The sequence below is a fragment of the Ambystoma mexicanum genome, chromosome 1p (assembly GCF_040938575.1).
Source record: "Ambystoma mexicanum isolate Mex_15411 chromosome 1p, UKY_AmexF1_1, whole genome shotgun sequence".
Classification (NCBI taxonomy): Eukaryota; Metazoa; Chordata; class Amphibia; order Caudata; family Ambystomatidae; genus Ambystoma; species Ambystoma mexicanum.
In genome coordinates this window covers 1,229,396,966-1,229,417,270 of record NC_090921.1, presented here as the reverse complement: position 1 = coordinate 1,229,417,270, position 20,305 = coordinate 1,229,396,966, and the positions used below count along the sequence as shown (strand labels likewise).

The 20,305-nt window shown below is 48.8% G+C and overlaps 1 protein-coding gene and 1 long non-coding RNA gene across 2 annotated transcripts in view; one reads left to right on the top strand and one right to left on the bottom strand.

Annotated features, from left to right (window-relative positions):
* The window catches only part of LOC138452311 (beta-1,4-galactosyltransferase 3-like), a 332,033-nt gene extending 323,640 nt beyond the window's left edge, over window positions 1-8,393 (bottom strand). The window contains exon 1 of the mRNA XM_069604963.1: window positions 8,126-8,393. The gene's annotated coding sequence lies outside the window, so the exon portion shown is untranslated. The remainder of the gene's footprint in view (window positions 1-8,125) is intronic.
* A 911-nt stretch (window positions 8,394-9,304) lies between these two features.
* On the top strand, window positions 9,305-19,296 carry LOC138572959 (uncharacterized). The gene is made up of 3 exons (XR_011303917.1): window positions 9,305-9,383; window positions 17,043-17,173; window positions 19,221-19,296. It is a non-coding gene; the product is annotated as an uncharacterized lncRNA (long non-coding RNA).
* The last annotated feature ends 1,009 nt before the right edge of the window (window positions 19,297-20,305 follow it).

The following is a 20,305-nucleotide window of genomic DNA, read 5'->3' as shown; positions in this document are numbered from 1 at the left end:
TACCCTTACGGTTAAGGGGCAGCACACAAGGCTCAAGTGACAACTCTCTACACTTGCAAACTCAAGTGCCCATAGGATAGAATGAGAGAACGACTAGCGGGTGAAAGTGATTGCACCTTGCGATAAACACAAGGCCTGTTCTGCATAAAGGTTAGAATTCTACCTCTATGTGCCACCCTTTACTGTTGGAAAAAGCGGTTATGATGAATCTCCACATGCAGGGTGACCATCTTGCGGGTAAAAATAGTTGGCAGAGGAGATGGAAAGGCAGACAAGAGAGCTTGGTAAGACAGGAAATAGCAGGGAATAGCGAGGTCCCTGCTCTTTCCTGTCCTGATCCGGTCAGCCACAGATGAAGCAGCTTGCTGTGCAACAGAGTCCTCTCTAAACGTGTCAAGTGGATGCTTCCTGTGTGCATGAGACAATGTGTGTAATGCATGGTATCTTACCAAGAGATGTAGGTTACCAATGCTTTAAAATTAAACACCACTTGTTCTAGTATTTACCCATTCAAACATGCTCTTCGCTTACATGGCAATCTTGTTAATGGGTATGATGTTAAGTTATATCTGCTTTTGCTGTAGCTCGTTTAATGAGGTCGAGAACCCTCATAAGATAAGGCATCATATTAAAATGCATTAAACTAAACTATTGGCAAGTGTATATTTAATTGCAACTAGGTGTAATTCTAAGTTGGTCACAATCCTCATTTCTCCAAGAATATATGTTTAATCATGTTCAATGGGCCAGCCTATCTTTTAGCGCTAGATACATGGCCGGTGTGTTTAGAACATGAAAGACAGATGACCACAGGTCCATTCTCACAGCCTCACACAAGGTACAGAGATAGTGGTCTCGCCTGAACCACAGGCATTCTTGTCACAGGGATGATGTAAAGCTTCTATGGGAAAAAGAAAGAGAAAATTGTGTGAATGGAAAGAGGAAAGAAAGAACAAGGATACAACAGAAGCGTGTTTACTTCACATGTCATGAGATTCCAAGAAGCATCAAACATCGTGGGTTGTCACACTACTATGATACGTCAAAATCCAAACCAATCAAAGAATTTATTTCCAAGATTAATTTAGTTTGTCAAGTTTTGGAAATCTGTGTCACTTCTTTTTCTAGGTTTACTGTTGATACAATTATTGTTAAGGGTTAAGGCAGATGAATTGTAGAGACTACTACCAGGTCGTACCAAAATAGTTTGGCTCCTTTGAATGACAGATGGAGGGCCACTATTTTCTGTACTGAATCTGTTGTCCACAATCTCTCACATGGATGTGCCGTCTCGCTACTACTTCTGTTCCATAGTTAGTGCTGTAACTCGTACCCGCATCATAAGAGATGTCTGAAAGGAACTCTGTTTGGTGTTGCATACTCTCTTCCAGCTCCTCACAGTCTATGCCAGACCTTCAGTGCCTGGAGCAGCTCTTGGAAGTCATCCAGCAGCACTGGTGTAGTCTAACAGACATTACTTCTCCTTTCCAGGTGTGCGCTGGCATAAGGCAGCATCCACTCTTATCCTATGGCTCTCTGACCGCCGCCTCCTCCAGTGATATGGAAGGACAACCTGTCAGTAAAGAAGCAAGTCCACCTCAAGGGATAGCGACAGGAATGCCTCCCTACGAATGGGCAGATTTATGAAGGACCTGGGTACCAACAGTCTCTGAGGATCCTCCCATTCCCTGAAAAAAACAGGTCTGTTGTCTTGTATTAGCGGCAACTCTTTCTTGGCCGTAACCCAAAACTTCCAGGCTGTAGGACAGTCACCTTTAGCCAATGCTGGTTTCTTTATCTGTGTATGCTGAAACACTACGGCCAATACTTACTCTACTGCATTTGTGGAGAGGTATTTTCTCGTTGTTTCATTTCCCCTCTTCTCAGCATCCGATATTAAGAGGCAGATGAAGAAGAGGAAGACAGACGATAGCTTCCTGCAACTCTTTAGTGGTCCCCCTGGCTCTCCCTTCCTGCAGGACCATCCCAATCAGCTTGGTGAGTTGCGAGTCATCCCACAGACATTGCCCATTGAATTTTCTCCTCTGTGGTGTGGCGGTTCTGGCAAGAAGAAGAAGAGGTACTGCTGGGCTCCATTTGGTGCATCTTCTGTGTGGCCTTCCCAGTGTGGACAAGTCGTTATGGCAGTAAGAGCTAGTGCCTTCAGCTGCTTGAAATACTGGACCCTCACTCTGCTCTTGGCGCCAAAGCAAAGAATGTTTACCTTACCTGGTCGGGGGAATCTGCACCAACTTCCAGTCCTCTGGGGCAGCCCAGCAGACCAGGGGAAATCATCCACTTTGTCCTTTTGTCCACCGATATAATGCATCAACATCGCGCTCCCTATCCAGCAGTCTTGCACTGAACAACACTGACCAGAAATTGAAAAGAGGAAGTAGCCTGTGTAAGGAGTGCCTTATGCTGGAAGAAGGGTGTGGCCATGGAGCAACAAGAAAGGAAAAGAAGATTGAAGAGACGCCTGGAGAGAGGTTGAGACACCTTCATGATAGTCAAGTACTGGGTCGAGGGGCAGAGTTCGAAATTGAGGCCAGCTTGGAGCCATTTAGCTCCTAGCCCTTGACAGCCTGTTCATATTGAAGCCAACAGGAGCTTATTTTGGCTCCCCAGGCAATTGGTGCCTTACAAACATACATAATTGACATTAACCGAGTTCTTGAGACTAATATAGAAGAATTAGGACATATCTAGTACACAGATCATACATAAACGGACAAAAAGTTAGCGTGTGCATCTCATGTGGAAGTTAGATTTGCAGTGTGCTGGGTACTCGCTCCTGGGTCACCAGCAGTAGTTCCTGCGTATTGTGTGATGGCTGACACCAAGGAGCTGGATTTAGCTCCTGCTCATCATATCTTAATTTTTACAGTTGTGCTGCTTCATGGGTGTGGTCACAAATGGATTCAAAATCACGTGTCAATAACTTGGGGAATAAAAGAAACATTGCTTCAGTCACACATGGACTATATATAGTGGTATTTGCTTGTTCTCCAAAAGTATCTCCTGGGGTCAAGACGATTGCATATGCCCAGCTGCTTACTGTAGCTCTTGGTTATCAACTATTGTCAGCACATGCACAGTGGTTTCCCTTAAACATTGAATTAAAAATACAGCTGTCGGTTTCCACATGTACTATTTTATATTCATTTTGTAAACAAGCATTTTCTGGCGTGTTGCTTTTCCTCTTAAGAGGAATCATTCTAGAAACATTTTAGGCAAAAGAACTTTGGATTATATATTTGCTTTCAAAAATAATTATGGAGCCAGGACTACATCCTGAAATGTGTACAATTAAAGAGGATCTGCCCCTAGATGTCCAGTGCTTACTTGAAGCTCAACCCCTCCAAAACTGAATTCCAACTGCTGGCCAACACCAAAAACCCTGACATCCAGACCTGATTCTCTGCTATGAACCTCAATGACTTCACACCTCAGCTGGCCACATGTGCCAAGTCCCTTGGGCTCTACTTCGACAGCCATCTTTCCTTAGAGGAGCACATAGCAAGGAAGGCACAAGCAGCTTGACGCCAACTTTTCCTCCTGAGGAAAATCAAGCCCTTCTTCCCAGCAGACAACTTCAGATCTGCTGTTCAAGCCTTTGTCCCGTCCTATGTGAATGGTGGCAATGCCCCACTGGGCGGTAGTGCTACCCCAAGCTTGCCTGTATGCAGAGTTCCATGCATGGAGAATCCGAGGCAGATCAGCTCCATTCCATTTATTCCGACTTTTATGGAATACGCATTCATACAAGTGAATGCCGCAGCCCAATCTTTTCTGAAACATATCTCCATCAGTTGGCTGCTTCGCCACCCTTGTCTGCTTCAGTAGCAATGCGGATATGGACTTTAGAGTGAACGTCATTGACGCCGACCCAGTCTGGGTCTGCCCTGTTTACACCAAATACAATTCTGACTTAGCTCATGATACTTTTTGGGCTTGACAAAGGATACAATATTAAGACGATCCTCCAAAACGTATGGTAAGTGTCATACAACTAATTATTAAGTTTGCCCTCCCGCACTACTTAATGAGTGCATTTCCATACGTTGACCCTGGGTAAAGTGGCCCCTTTAGAGTCTCTTATTTAATGCAGAGTTGACTTGGGTGCCACATGTGGCTCGTTTCAATATGAATTGTATGCTGATCACGACATGAGGGTCTCGAGTACTTGGTCTCTGTCAATCATTCTAGTAAATCTTTAGGGTCTTTGGTTTTCTCTACTGTGTTAATATATTTTTTTTTTATTTGCTTCTTGAGATCTTATTTTATAATTACAGAGAACTCATTCATGCAAGACTTTTTTTGCTAACAAATAAGCCTCTTTTGTGATTGAAATGCCTTTAAGTTGTATATTAGAGATGGCACGCAAAATCACATTCACGATTGGCGATGTATTCACTTGTTAGCGTTGCCGAAGTGTAACCCCATGGGGCACATAGATTAACTGTCGAGATTCATAGTCAAGAAATCATCCCCGCTGGAAGCCCTTCCGGCAACCCCAATATATGCCCTACTTTCTGCAGTACAACATACCAAAGGTCTGCTCAAATTCAATCACATCACCTGACAATCACCTGCTTTGGTTCCAGCAGTAAGCATGCACCATCTTCAAATCCCACTCAATCATCGATAAGGCAGTCGCCCTTAAGACCCCAAGCTACCTTGCCAAGAAGCTCTTCCTTTCCAGAGACCTATGACCTACAGCAGCAGGTCCATGTGCAGATTTGACCTCTGTCAGTGCAGGAAGGCGAGAAAGACATTGAACACAGACCTTCTCTGTCTTATTCCACCAGATTCTGGAACCTCCTCTGCATCAACACTAGGCTCACCCCCTTACTACGAAATTTCAGGGAGGAGCTCAAGACCCTCCTGTTCAAGAAATGGCTCCTCCCTAACATCTAAGTCCACACACCCTCCACTTCAGATCTAACTCGAGCCTGGGCAATCTGCTCCCACATTCCCCTCCTGGACCCCAGTGTTTCCTACACTGGTTGATTGTAGATGCCTTGCTGTATGGATCACTTGCGATCTATTCCCTCCTATGACTCAAAGCTCTCCACTGCTTCATAAAGCTAGGTCTGTGCCCAATAAAATACAAACATAATTATTATTCCCTTGCATACGTTTCTAACTGCAGAGTGGGAAATCTGGGCTAAAATCCTTACTTCCCCTCTTGACCATTATGTGACTCTGGGCCACTCCACTCCGATGCCTTATTTGTGTTACACTCATAAAAAGGATAATCTACAAGTAATTATTGCAAGTATGTACTATACAAAAATACGAATGCATAATAAAATTTTAAAAAAACACAGCGCAGCACTATTGTATCATAATACCATTCGGATAATGCATAGCTCTTACCCAATGTAAAACAAAATAAAGAACACAGTCTAAAGAAGACTAATGTAAATTAGCTGTATTATACAACCATTCAAGACCCTCACTTAATCGCCCCGTTGACTGACGCCTTCTCCCCTCCTCAGCTCCGCCATAAAAACAAAACAAAAATCAATCTGGCCTGCCCTTGTGACTACTACGACAAATTAATGTCGAACGGCGAGAAAACAGTGTGAACCTGCATGCGCACAAGAATTTTTTTTTTTCCAAGAGCACTCAGACTTGGTTACATTATATGAAAATCGTAGAAAACAAAGCTATCCCGAAAACCATACATGGAAATGTTTGGTTAAGTGCTGTAACCTCCCCTCACCAACTTATTTTAATGGTGATGGGAGGGTTCTACTATGATAGCCGAACATGTAAATGTCTACCACTTCCTACATATATAATCGCTTTAGCTATTGGCTAAACCGAAATACATTGTTGATTTAAAGGGGAACTGGCTCAGTTTTCTTCAAATGTGTACCACATAAATTACATTCTGACACCACTTGTACTTCACTTAAGGGACAAAAAGACACTTTCTAGCTGCCTTGTACGAGGAAGAGACTAAAAGAAAAAGAAAAATACCCCGATTCGATTTTAAGCTAAACAATTTCGCGTTCCACTTGCATGTATATTCGTATTCGACGGGAGGCATTCAGTCTCGAGGGAAGCATACGCTTCCAGGGGCACATAACGCAGACAAAGCACATATTGGGCCCATTTCAGGCTTTGTGGGCCAAATACCAAACAAGCAAGGCAGCTTTAATCAGGGGACCGATGCGAGTTATCAACCCCCCTCCCCCCCATTAGACAAGAACGTCATATACCAACACTGCTGCACGTGTTAAAAAGAAGCAAAGGGGCAGTGTACCTTATGTCAATTCTAGCCAATGCTGCTTTAGCGAACCTGTGCAAGAAAACTTTTCCTTTCCCGTCTATAGACAGAATATCCGTTCAGACCTATATGGACAATAAACTAAGGGCAGGGCATAAGCCCATAAACGACGAATACAGCATTTTAAAGGGAGCCAAAAAGTTCAGTATTAATGGTATAAAGCAGACTTAAATAAAAATGGGTTCGATATCCGTGAAAGAAGATTTTACCGCAAGACTGAACACTGACACTCCGGCCAGATCACTGACCGAACCTCCCATTGCTTAGTAAGAGTCGAGGCTGGCACAAGGGATTTGCCTTCGAAAGAAGGAAAGTAGACTTTGCAAATGATGTGGCAAAGAAAAAAAAGCTTAGGAAAACCAAAGTCAAATATCCTATCAATATCGGGAAGTTTTAAACAAACCTTGGGATAACGTTTCAAATTGCATCTGTCTAGAGTCACTTTAAAGCTCTAGATTTTGCAACATTATATATACCCTGGTTAATACAGAACGCCCCAAACAGGAAGGACAAAGAGGCTGTTTTCGATCGTTGCCAACAGCACATCAGCAACTACGTCCATGCTGTGTGTCCAACGAGGCTTTCCGATCCGTAAATGCCATTAAACAGCCTCTGTAGACTACATACAATGCTGTTGTGGAAAAAAAAGTAACCATTTAGTTGGTCGTTTTCTCACAGGTCAACCAAACAAGTGGCATTAATTTACAACGTTGGAAATCTGGCATGAACAGGTGTGGTGTATAAGCCCATCAAGCAAGTGTGGGTAAACTTGGTAAGACAACTATTACTTCATTTAAAAGTACGTAACAACGAGCCGGCTAACGAGTTCGTTTCTGTACAATCCCATGGTGTGATGGGGAAATCTCACAACACAACTGACCAGCCCCCTTTTCATGCCCCTTCTCGCACCTCAACCCTGGCTGACCAATCAAGCTTTGTGGAAGTGTGGAGAAATAAGCGACGGTAGTAGGTGAAGAACGTGCAGTGTGATAACGAGAGAGTACAACTTTGATGCATAGCTGTTTTGGAGGTCAGGGGAAAAGGCAACGGCAATAGGACAACAGCGAGGATTAACACGGCTGGGGCAACATTAAGTTTAATACTACTTAAAGGGATGTTGAAGTAATTACTGCAAAGATGAAAGATACGCGTGGTTGTATGGTGTGGGTTGTACGCTGGTGGGAAGGGAGATGGTTAGCAAGTGATTGATAATTCATAAGTGACTATTGCGGTCATCCGCGACTCTTTTTCCGCTATCCATTTGACGACCCTCTAGCATCTGTGTTGACACTCGGAACACCTTCTGCTGCATCTCAGGCCGCATTTAGCAATTCATCATCCAAGCAGCCCCGACCGTCACTCAACCACAGTGGCAGCCTACCTTCCCGTTGGCCCCGATCAAAAATACAAAGCTAATGCTGCGCATACCCCACTTCCAACCTAACCCCTCCAAATGGTGTGCTGGCACACAGAAGCCCCCCCAATATCCAGCATTCTTGCACCATCTGCCCATCACGCCAGACCATCTTTAGAGCCTCTCAGCCCACCCCATAGCTGTCGGCCCTTTTGGCAGATGTCAAACACGTTTGAGCCTCTAGCAACGCCCCCTCCCCCAAAGCCATTCGACAACCCCGATCCCACCCCTGATGTCATCTAAACACAATGTGGAGCGCTCACACTAGTAATAACCACTAGTAATAACCACTATGCTGATCAGATGGTCAAAGCCCATCTAGCGGCCCGAGGACGCTATCAACTGACCCCATACAGCCCGGGTCCTGATCAAAGTGATCCCCCCACTCGCCCCCGGCCACTTGTACTCACTGTGCAACAAGGCGTTATCACTGCCCTTCGTCAACTGCTCCCAAGACGAGGGGTACCTCCTGTTTGAGACCGCTCCAGCAGCCAGCTCATTTTCAGAGTAACGCCTATCCCTAGACCGCTGAATGCATCAAGGCACAGCGCAGCCGCTAGTCTTTCTGGCCCGTTTCTCCGAGCAGCCCGGACCCGCCCTCTGCTGCGCAGGACACAGACGTGACACGGCGCGCCAGTCACATGGTGCGCGCGAGTTGCTAAGGGGGAGCTTCTCGCTGTTTTGTGTCAGCAGGGTTGGGTTTTGGAGGGTCCTCGCGTTTGTGTCTAGAGCGCATGTGCAGCACGGCCAGAAAGGGCGGGGGTGCATTGTGTTTATGTTCGCGGACGCTAAGGTTACATACACTGAACATCACCGGTGTAGAGGCTCCTTCCATCAGAGCTCGCTGCGATTCCAGCGAGAGTTGCAGCGGTCTTTTTGCAACCCGCTGTAAAGTTTTTTTTTCTTTTCCTCTTTTGCTGAAGTAGTTATTTGTTGTCCTTGATGGGGCTAGACACGACTGTGCACGTTCATGTGGTGCCCTCGGGGGGAGGGGCATGAATTCGTATTTTCTAGATACACAACTGCTCACTCTCCATAAAATGTCCCTTTTCCCTCCCGAAGCACCCCCACCTTCTAATGCACATCAAAAGACAAAGTCAATTCTCCACCTTAATGTCTGAAAATTGCCCTATTGGACATACGCAATTTGCATATCGCCACGGTAGGACACACTATATTGTCTCGGAGTTTGGCAGACTAGTCTGAAGACCCTTGTTGAAAGAGTGTATTGCATGCCTGGCCCTGGCAAGCATTTAATTCCCCAGGGCGGTTGTTGAGATCCCTTTGAAATGAATATACGGATAGGAGGAATTGGATAATGAATGAATTAACTCTTAAGGCGGGTGACACAGCTTGTTGGTTGAGTGGTATGACATGATCGGATTCGGGAGCCTAATCAGACTGAAACTTCGGGGGTGGGGCGAGCTAACGCGTCAAATTATAAGGGTGGAGCCAGGGACGTCATTTGGGGGTCGCCAGAGGTGCCGATTGGCTGGTGACCTCTGCCAATCTCGTGCGACCTCTCCGGGGCGTGGCCACCACAGCAAGCACGGTGCCGCGTGTGGTGTGGGTTCCTCCACTTTGCCTCACCTCGCCTTGCACACAGCAAGAGCACTTGTGACTCGTGTGCATCACTGCTGGTTTTCATCCCTCTAGCTCTGAAAGAAGGTAGGCGTGAGAGCAGAACAGCGCGGGAGTGGGTTGTGTGCTCTGCTGGGTGGGTCCTCGTCGCCTTGTCGTGTGGCGTGCTGCTCATGGGTCAGTGCACCTGCCTGCGGCCTGCAGAGCTGTTGCCATCCAGGCAGAACTCACACCGACACCAGCCTCGCACCTTTCTGATTTTGGGGGCTGTCACTCAGGGGTGCTGAGTGTTGTGGGTGACCCTCCTACGTGCATTGCCCCTTTAAGGGGATGTGTCCCTCCCACGTGTATTGCCCCTTTAAGATGGTGAATAAAAGGAGCTCCTGCAGGCACGTGAGACAGAACGGCTGCAGACTCCGTGGAAGGTTGGTCTGAGTCCGTGTCTCCTTTACTGATGTAGACCGGAGGCCTACACGGGGCGGCACAGGCCTGCAGGCCCTGTTGCCATGGGACCCTCGTGCCAGGACGGTGGCAGAGGTCCGCATGGTCAGGAGCCTGGCAGGCTGTGTCCCCCACCCCGATGGCGCTGACGTCCCCTAGTGCCACGGGGTCTGCCGGATGGACATGGCAGGCCCCAAACTCCCACAGGCGCTGGGCCTGTTCAGTGCTGTGAGGAAGCAGCACCCCGGGGTCGCCTGCCGGATGGACATGGCAGGCGACTCCCAACAATGGCGACGAGGAGTAAAGGCCCGTGGCGTGGTGAGGAGCTGCCCCTCCCTCGCTCGCCTGGGCGAGACGGCGAGCGGTGTGGGTCTGCGCCCCCACTCCGTGTGGAGCGAGGTAGCCCCGCGGCGTCAGCCGCCACATCAAGGAGCTGGTGCTCCCCTCCTGTCGGAGGGAGGTGAGTTGCCCGCCCCGCCCCCCGTTGAAGGCGGCATCGATCGTGTGGGGAGGAGGGTGAGCAGCCCCTCCTCACCCGGAGGCCGCACAACATCGGGCGGCTCAGTCCACGCAGCATCAGCCGCGCTGCGAATTGGAGAGCGGCCTCGGCCGCACGAAAATGGTAAGCGGCATCGGCCGCGTGAGCACTGCCCCCCCCCAGCTACAAGAAGAACGGGTATCTGAGCCCGCGATGGAGGGGAGGTGCGCCCCCCCCCCCCCGCAATGAAGATGGGAAGCGACATCCACCGCGGAGGGGGAGGGGCGGCGATTTTGTTAAAAAAAAAAAATTTGCAAAAGTAAGGAAATCAAGAGTCCGGGCCTGCTGCGACGGAAAAAAAAAAAAAAAAAATAAAAAATAAAAAATCCTGCAATGAGGAGAAAGGCGCTGGCCCCGCAAGACTGGGCTATCCAGGGGTGAGGGCTGGTGTGCCTCACCCTGGAGCTGATCAGTAACACAAGTGTAAGCGGTGGGGTACACACCTGGTGGCGTTCCGCTGCAAAGAGACGAGGAAGGCGGCGTGCGGCATACATCGCCGCACACGAGGGAGCAGGAGCCGCATCAAAGCAGCAGCATGTGGCATACATCGCCACGAAACGAGAACCCAATGCGGGAATAATGCCAGTTGGCTTCCCGGCCGCGGCCCTCTGAGGAGGGTGCTCGTGCGGCCGGGGTATTTTGTCTCGCTCGCAGCCATCCCCGCCCAACCCCTCTCGGATGCAGCATCTCCCGACACCAGAGAGAAGGTCAACGTGGCCGCAGCCGCAAGGTGGAGGAGCGGCAGGCCATTGCCGCAGGGAGGGGATGCGCTCAGCATGTCTCCGGCTTAGCCGCGGCCCTCTGAAGAGGGTGCTCGTGCGGCTGGGGGCAAAGCATGCCGGCACCCTGCCGCAGGAAAGGGTGCTGTGCCCCTAAGGGGACGAGATGAGCCGCCGCAGCCACGGAGGGTGGTAAGGAATCGCACCTCCTGAATGGTCTCCCACCAGAAGCATGCCCGCAACAAAGTAGAGAAGTGTTGGCCGCCCCCACCCCAATGGAGACTTGCAGAGCGGCATCTGCTGCGAAGAGATAGGCTGTGTCACCCAAAAGGAACTGGGGCGCCCGCTGCCCCAAGAAAGGATACGGGACCTCCCCCTGGAGAATACGCCTCAGGCTGCCCCGGGTTGAAAATATCGGGCAGCCGATGCTGCCGGCAGAGGAAAGTGACCGTGAGAGGCTTCTGCTGCCGGAAAAGAGGTAGCCGACCTGCAAATCCTGCGGCACCTGCCGCAGGGAAAGGGAGAATGCGTTCGGGCTCACTTGCTGCCTGGGCTAACTGGAGGGGTGGATAGAAGACCCGCTGGCCCCCAGGGAAGGAAGTACTGGCGGTGCTGCCGCAAGTTAATAAAGAACTCTCCACCCGGGGAGAGGGATGCTGCGTGTCTGTGGGCAGGCCAGGGGAGGTGACTGCCCAGCCTGCCTGGGGGGCGGAGGCACCAAATGTCGGCAGCCTCTTTGAGCCGGCTGCTGGAGCCCTGCAGACGGTGAAGTCACCAGGCTCCATGTCGGAGCAACGAGGAAACGTGATAAAGTGCTCCATATCTCACGTTTGGTCACAATGCCTCGGGACACAGTGGGACTGGCCTGAAACCAGCGTAATACGCAGGATCAGTGGATCGGCTGTGTCAGGGATACCCTGTTAAAGGGATGATGACCCCAGTAAGGGCTGAAGGCAAATAGCCTTTGATGAGCCCGGGCTGTGGTGGTGACAGAGGACAATGCTGTACCCAGGGGTCTGGTGTCGATGTTTCCGGACAACAGAAGGTGTGGCAGAGCTACCCACAACATACGTGAGCATGCACTGGTTGCCACATCATGTGGTGGAGGACAGAGAGGGTGCTCTCTACCCAAACATGCGGGTGCGTCGCCTGGGAACCGGTACACTCCGGCAGTGAAGAAACAGCAGTCCCCTGCCCATACATTCCTGCAGTCGGGTAGTGGGTTCACGACAATGTAGTTGGAGGTTGTCATGAGCCACCACGTGAGGGCCGGCTGTCGGCTGGCCATTGGAGGCGACAGTGTGTGCGTTGACTCTGACCGTGCTCGTATCTCCCTCGAACACCTGATGAGAAAGCAAACAAAATGGTGGAAATAAAGACATCGGAGAATAACTCAACGCCTCAGCCGTCCCAATGCGCAAAACAGTACCGACTGATGGATGGTAAGCACCACGTCCAGCATGCCCGTTCAGTGCTCATTACAGAAAAGTGAACAATCGCACAGCACCACATTTTTATTATTATTATTATATTATTATTATTATTATTATCAATACGTGAATATAATCCCCTGGAGCAGTGCTATCAGGAAAGCAGCACACCCTGTCCCACACGCCACCTGGCCTGCCTTACCAGTTGCCTAGACTGCTTGCCATAGATGACACACTGGTCGCCTGACACTAACATTCCCCAGCATGCCATCCGGTCAGGAGTACAGGCCAACGTGGGTTTCGGGGAGGTACTTGCCGGCCCTTCCCCTGAGGTCCACCAAAAACCGAGGTCTGACTAACGAACACGGGTGGCCCTGGCACCCGCCGCGGGGAAGTGGTTCACTGGACAACGGCGTGGGTTGAATCTCAGCATGAGCTTTCGTGCGCCCTCCTGCGCCACTGGAGGAAAGAGACACTCCTGACTGGGGAACATCGTGAAGAGGGGGGTGAACGATGTCCTGTCACCTTGTGCATGATCTATGGCACCATCCCCATCTACAGTGCATGGAGCAGCTAGGACGCCCTGCGACCTGCGTCTCGCTGCCCTGCCCATAACATCACAGGACTAGCCAATGTGACCCCTGGCAGCGACCAGGTGCGGCGTTGACAACTGTGAACTGGACCAAGAGGGATTCGAATTTGGGGAAGTAACTCCTGCACGGACTGCCCATAACATCAAGGGTTTAGGCCGATGTGGCCCCTGACACCGCCTGTCAGGTGCGGCTTTGCCGGTGGTGAACTGTGTCATCAAGGGACCTGGATTTGGGAGTTGACTCCGGAACGGACGTTGATGGAAGACGAACTGGCCTCCCGCAGTCCTGCAAGTGCTTAAAGTGGACTCAGAAGTATTGTGTATTTTGATGCGGTGAACCTGGTTAGTAAATACATGCCTTAGGTGGTCTCCGTAAAGAAAATCAGCATGAAGCTGTGATCCCGCAGTTGCTAGGTGTGCGTGTAGTGCCAGCTGCCAACCGGGGTGTTTTGTTTCAGTGGTTGCCTCTCCGAACCCCAGGTTAATAAAGGGTTTTGTAAACTGTGGGAGAACTGCCTACATTCCACCGGCAGCTCATCCACCGCGACTGTAACCCGCGGAGCATGTTTAGAATTGGTTTTGCATGTGTTATGTCGGTAACGATTTTGAGTTAGCTAGGCATGTGTCAGTGATGTATTGTAGTATGTGGGCGTCCCGCAAGGTTTGACTTGAGAGGCAGTTTGTCGTTCTGTAATAGGTGGGACGCATGTATGTTTTATTCACGTTTGTTATTTGTTATGAAAAAGGAGGAGTGTTGTGGGTGACCCTCCTACGTGCATTGCCCCTTTAAGCGGATGTGTCCCTCCCACGTGTATTGCCCCTTTAAGATGGGCCATGACCGTGTCATGGCCCTTGTGAATAAAAGGAGCTCCTGCAGGCATGTGACAGAACGGCTGCAGACTCCGTGGAAGGTTGGTCTGAGTCCGTGTCTCCTTTACTGATGTAGGCCGGAGGCCTACACGGGGCGGCACAGGCCTGCAGGCCCTGTTGCCATGGGACCCTCGTGCCAGGACAGTGGCAGAGGTCCGCATGGTCAGGAGCTTGGCAGGCTGTGTCCCCCACCCCGATGGCGCTGACGTCCCCTTGTGCCACGGGGCCTGCCGGATGGACATGGCAGGCCCCGAACTCCCACAGGCGCTGGGCCTGTTCGGTGCTGTGAGGAAGCAGCACCCCTGGGTCGCCTGCCGGATGGACATGGCAGGCGACTCCCAACACTGAGTACGTGGGGACTCTGGGGCCCGGCCCCAGGCCCCCATCAGGAGAATTCATTCAGGGCTGAGCCCCATCTGGGGCTGGGCTGGAGAGAAGATGCATTATGTGTCTCTCTCCGGCCCGGTCGAGTGTCAGACTCAGCGGAACAACCTTTACCTTGTTGGAATGGTGGGGTGCGGGGGAGCTACTTTGCAAGATGACTTTGCAATGCGAGCGCAAGGGTGGCATAGGGCTGGCTTCTGTTGCAGTTAGCAACGAGCCTGGGACTGGAGGCAGGGTTTGCCCAGGCCCAGACTGCTACAATATTGCAGAGTCCCTCCCTGACCCCACACACGTGAGATAGTTAGCGCCCAGCCAGGCCAGCCTCAACCACCATTATTTATAAATTAACTCTCTGAAGCTAATGAGCCCTCGTCCAGGGTTGGATTGGCCCTACCGTGGCCGAACAAAATTGACCTTGGATTCTGAATGGGCCAGTTTTATGAGCCACCCCGGGGGCCGGTTTTTGCATGCAGCATTCATCAAAGAAAGTTTTCCTTTGATGAATGCTGCATGATGAGCAAAGCACTGGCGCAGAGTGGCAGACACAGGGCCTAATTCACAGAAGCGTTTTCAAATGGCAAAACACCACTGGCAAATGTTCTGTGAATTGGGCCCATTCCATTCGCTTGCACAGGCCCATGATCTGCCGGCGCCGCCAGCCAGGATGCAGTCCTGGCCTCACGCACTCTCTCACAGAGTGTCAAAGTAGAACGAAAACAAATGGTGGGGATGGGGCTCCCTGCCTGTGGCTGGCCCGGATGTGTGAGCTGAGCTGTGTGCTCATACTTTTTTTTAAACTAAATTGCTCTCCTCTGGCTCCTGCGACCGTCTGAGTGTCAGTAATAATGCATAGCCTACCCGGGCCTTGCTAAGTTCCTAATCATTGGCCGAACCGGAGTAAAGTGAAGGAGAAAAAAAGTGTACCGTCTCCTTCATTTCCACTTTCAGTCACAAGATGCAGGTCTAGGCAGGTAAGAAGCTTTACTACTTAATGTTTCCAGCTTTCCGTGCATGTTTTACGGGCTGAACCCTGTGAGCCCCACAAATTAGCTTTGTAAATATGTTGAAATTGCACTTTAGGCCAGCTTCTATTTCTACAAGCATGAATTCTATTTTTGTTATTTCCAAAAGCACTGAGCGAGGGGTGAGAAAATGTTCAAGAGACTGGGCTAGACTGCCAATACAAGCTGAATTGCCTCTAGCCTCTGTGCACACTTGCCCATCACGGCGCATGCTCTCCAATGTGGGCAATTTGACATTCCACATCAGTGGGTTTACCTTTCGTGCATTGTGCACAGTAAAATGATTGAAATGGATGAACTTATGTGACCTTGTTCCTAAGAGCCACAACAACCGTCACAATAGTGATATGCGGTAACACGTCATCGGCCAAATTGTGCATGGTGTAGAATGCGCTGCACGTGTGTGCTAGATATTCCAAAGGTACTTCTTGTTGCTTTGTTCTCCATTGGATAGACGCATATTCTCTGTGTTCACAGCGTGCAGCTTGCAGAACGCCAGGCGATTGATTTGATTAGGCTGTTTGTCCAAACACTTTTTATGCACAGTTCACTTCCCATTAGTATCCCAACTGCTCTCGCAGCTGAAACTACAAGCTAAGCTCCCAATGACGACCATTGGGTATTGATCTGCAGCAGCAAACAGGCGGCTCTCTCGGCCAGATAGCTCAGTGGGTTAAAGCTTTGTTACAGTTCATATTCACGGCGGAATTCAGAAGATGAAATCTGCAGTGCAGACTCGAAAGTGCGATATAATAAATCATTAGTGTGCAATAGTTTGCTCAAGAAATGGGTCCCTAACGCTTCCTCCTTCTCCCGAGCCAAATCTAGAATTGGCTCAGGCTGTGCATTCACATGGGAAGTATTTTCTTTTTGCATTGATTGTGCTGCCAGTTTCCCAAGTCACAGCCTCTTGACATAGAGACGCATGCATACTCTAGTGTCCGGCGCAGAACCTAGATATATTCGTCTTGCTGATATATTGCATATTTCATTTTTATATCATTAGGCAGATTAAATGAGAGTACATATATTACTGTCAAACAGCCCAACACCACCTTTGAAATAGTGTACAGCAGTGTGTCAGAATAAATGGAGGTGTGCAGATTAGGCATACGTCCGCACTCGCTCCGTTTGTATTATGTTTATTAAAGAAAACACTGAACGTGATTTCAAGGAGACGCATTAATTTCCATTCATGGCTGTGAGAATACTCTGCTTTGGTGATGCAGCAGGTCGTGAAGGTGCTCAGGAAGTCAGGCTGCATTTGCAATTGCAAACACATTTCTTTTATGGCACTCAGAGGCGCCTTTCATATGCATGATGGAACGTTTCCAGTTTCCAACTGAAAGAGCTTGCAACGCACCAGTTACCTTGCAAATCTGTGATAGTTAAACTAGTGAGCAACACAAATCATCCATTTAAAGACTATCTTGAGATGCAAAAAAAAAAGTCGCTTTATGTCACTAATGAAGTTTTCAACATCATGATTAAAAACGAGCTGCAGGTTTGTTGCAAAGAATCTGCATATCTGTTTGTTTATTACACAACTTCTTATATTGCATGTCTTAAATCACTGAAAGTACAGTGGGCTTAAATAGATTTTTCAGGTTGAAATTATCTTGCATTCTGGGACTTATAGTTTACCTACCATTCAAGATGTAAAAATTATGCAAGCACTTTGAAGAAATAGAGGAAGATGATCAGGTAGCAGTATTTGCCAATGCACTAATCAAACCCATTTTAAACTTAGCTCTAGGTTCTTAAGGAGATGAATATCTGAGACGCCTGGATGTATTGTGCAGGAGTAATGAAGTCCATGAAACAATTGCAAACAGTACAACACAACACTGAAGGTACCTTGTCGAATTAGAAGAAAATGGGGTAAGTGCCAAAATCATTGAAAACTGTGGATAACATCGACAATATTCTCCCGTTCTCCTTTTATCCTTGCTTTCCCCTATCCTCATATCCGCCCCTGTCACCCCAGAATGTGATTTTGCTCTGTAGTCCTGTTGAAATAACAGGGCAGATCCACATAAAGAGGGGATTTGGGTTCATACACTTCCCATGGCAACATGTGCCTTGACACACTGCTACATATTATGATCGATTCTTGTATGAAATGTCACAATACAGTGATGTCGTAACCATATTTTTCTTACTGTACTGAGGGATAATGCTTTATGATGCCACTTCCTGTGATGTCAGGTGGGGGTCTGGTCAAATGACATCACTTCCGGTGATGTCACACGGGGCGGGCTCACATGACCACTTCCTGTGATGTCATTCTTGGGGTGTGGCATTGTGATGTCACTTCCGCTACCCCTGGCATTTTGGTGAAATGACGTCCCTGGGTGGAGCTACCTTAGAAGACTGCGGGCTGGGCACATTTGCTTGTATGGAGTCCCATTCTCGCCCCAAAGAAATGTTTATGGGAGCAACTGTCACATTAGCAGCAGATTGTGCAGTTTAATGCACTTTGGGCCAGTGACATGGTCAAAAATGATGGGTTTTAAATACACATTTCAATGGTGCCTGCCAGCATGGTAGTGGTGTGGTTGTGATAGTGTGCATGGTTGGATTTGTCAGTTTGTAGTTCATGGTGCATATCCAGCTGCATTATACTACAATTTAGCCGTTTGACAGGGACAAAAGCCCACAGGAGGCCCCCTTTCGCACCTCAATGAAAAGAGGCTACACAGTGGCTCCCATTGAGATCTCATCTTTTATCTCTAACAGTTTCAGCCAGCAGACCATTTACTATGGGAGGTGATTAGGGATGTTAATAGGTAAATGACCGTGACCATTACTGTGACACTTTTTTCTTTTTACAATTCTATAAGGTTTTAATATGCTTTGATTGCTGGTGGACTAGACATTGCGAGAGGTGGGTTGGGGAGGGGGTGACGGAGCAAGGGGGGAGCTTGTCAAACTTGCTGAAAGCAATGTGAAACAATGACCCTGTCATACATTTTAATTTACTTTGTTTTACGGAGCAAATGTGTACATTCTTATTGATTTGCCTGTTGGAATTTGCTTCCATTCAAGATGGGGAAAATAAATATATGGGGTAATCGTTCATGTCCAGCAGAGTGGAAAAAGTGGTGGTAAATCATTTACCACCACTTTTTAGGCAGCACAGGATTTTGTATAATTTGTCAGGCAAAGTTGGCATACAGAGTGGACTTAAAATGTTTGCTTTCTCTTTCTGGTTCACCTGCCAAATCTGCTTGTTTTTCATCTGGTGGAAAGCCACCCTGTTCTTGTGGATCCACCTGAAGATTACACCGGAAAAAAGCAGGCAGATTGCAAAGGAGTTCATTGGCGATGGCTTACACAATTTTTATTTGTGCATAGCATATACTGTTTTTCCTAGACACATACTGGAGAAGTGAAGAGTAAAGGTGATTTCACCTGTGTTTTACTATTTACTCCTCCAATAAGTGTGGTGGAAACAACTACAATTCTGTACTTCAAAATGCTATTTGTTAAGCCACCAAATGTCCCATTCCATGCTGCAGTATTCTGGGTGTGTCTGTCATTCACAACAAGGTGCCTGGGTCTCAAGCACCTCCTCCATGGCTTTCTGGGAGTAGCCACAGTGTTCAGCGATATATTGTGGGCACGTGCTGAAGCTGAGATGGAATATGGGCTTGGGCCTTCGTTGCTCAGTCCTAGCAGAGGAAAGGAGGTGTTGTTCTCGATTCTCTCCAACAAGGGTGTGAAGATATGGTAGGGGTGTGTTGGAGTGGTAGTAAACGAGAATGGTGGTAAGGGTGAGTGGATGGAAGGTGACTGGGTGTGAAATGTGAAGGGGAACAGGTGAAATGAAAAAGGTGAGAGAAGATGTGAAGATCAGTAGATGGATGTTTCTACACTACCTGTCTTATCTTTTGCTCTGCTCTGGGTTTCTACTGTTTTTTTCTAGTTCAGTTTATGCATGTATCTCATAACCCTCGCTGCCCTCAGCGTGCCACCGCAGTTTCTGGACCCAAGCTGAAGAGGGAAAAACTGCGCAGACCCTCAGTCCCGGACAACCCTGTAACCGGAAGAAACACCAGCAACAACCTGGCCGCCGATCCTATGAACTTATGCCGATCCACACTGCCCCAGCCCTGGACAACTACCGAGAAAGGTACCCTTCAAGGCCAGACAGCGGCTCGCAACATATTGATTGCCTCCAGACACTTTGTACGGTGGGAATGGAACGCTCTCATGGCATTAGTCGTCCTCACACTATTGTAATACGCAGACACATAGTTGCAATTTGGTGGGACATAGTAGACATGTACTGACAGGTGTCTCGCGGGCTGGGAACACAGTTTGTCCCAGACTTGGGGGCCCGCAGCCTGTTGGATCAGGACACTGGGTTCTGGGGGTAGATGGCGAGGGTTGAAAACCAATCACTGGGTTTCCTTACTGTAACTATTTAAAAGTAGCAACTTTCAGGGATGATCCAAGTACACCACCTAACACAGCAACTTCCAATAACCATTCTTCTCTATAGGGTCCTATACTGGACCTACTACTCAGGGGCCAATGCTATGCCTCGATAGGTTTTGGAGGGAGTCTGCTGAGTGACAAAGGTTATTACGTCACAGATGTATAAAACTGGCCTGCGAGCCAGAATGCGGCTAGATGTGCCTAAATGTCGTTCATGCATATGACCCCTGTTCGTTTCACATAATAAACCACAGTAACTCTTTGCTCCTTGTCTGGACCTCGACTTCTTGGGACCAGGGAAGGAGTTAAGGCCTTCCGTGAGCTGGGAGTCTGCGGACCCTTGGAACAGCTTTGCCGGCCCCAGAAATTACCCTAACAAGTTGGAGGCCCCAGCAAGATCATTTGTGACGTCATCTCATTCAGGTGCTGCCTCCTATGCCGTCGGACCTCGGAGGACTGCGGAACCTTGCGGGAATTACCAGATAACCGGCATGCGCAACCGGAAGAATTGGTAGTCAGGATCCGACTTCAAAATTATCCCGCCCACGATTTGCAAGTTGTGCACGCAGT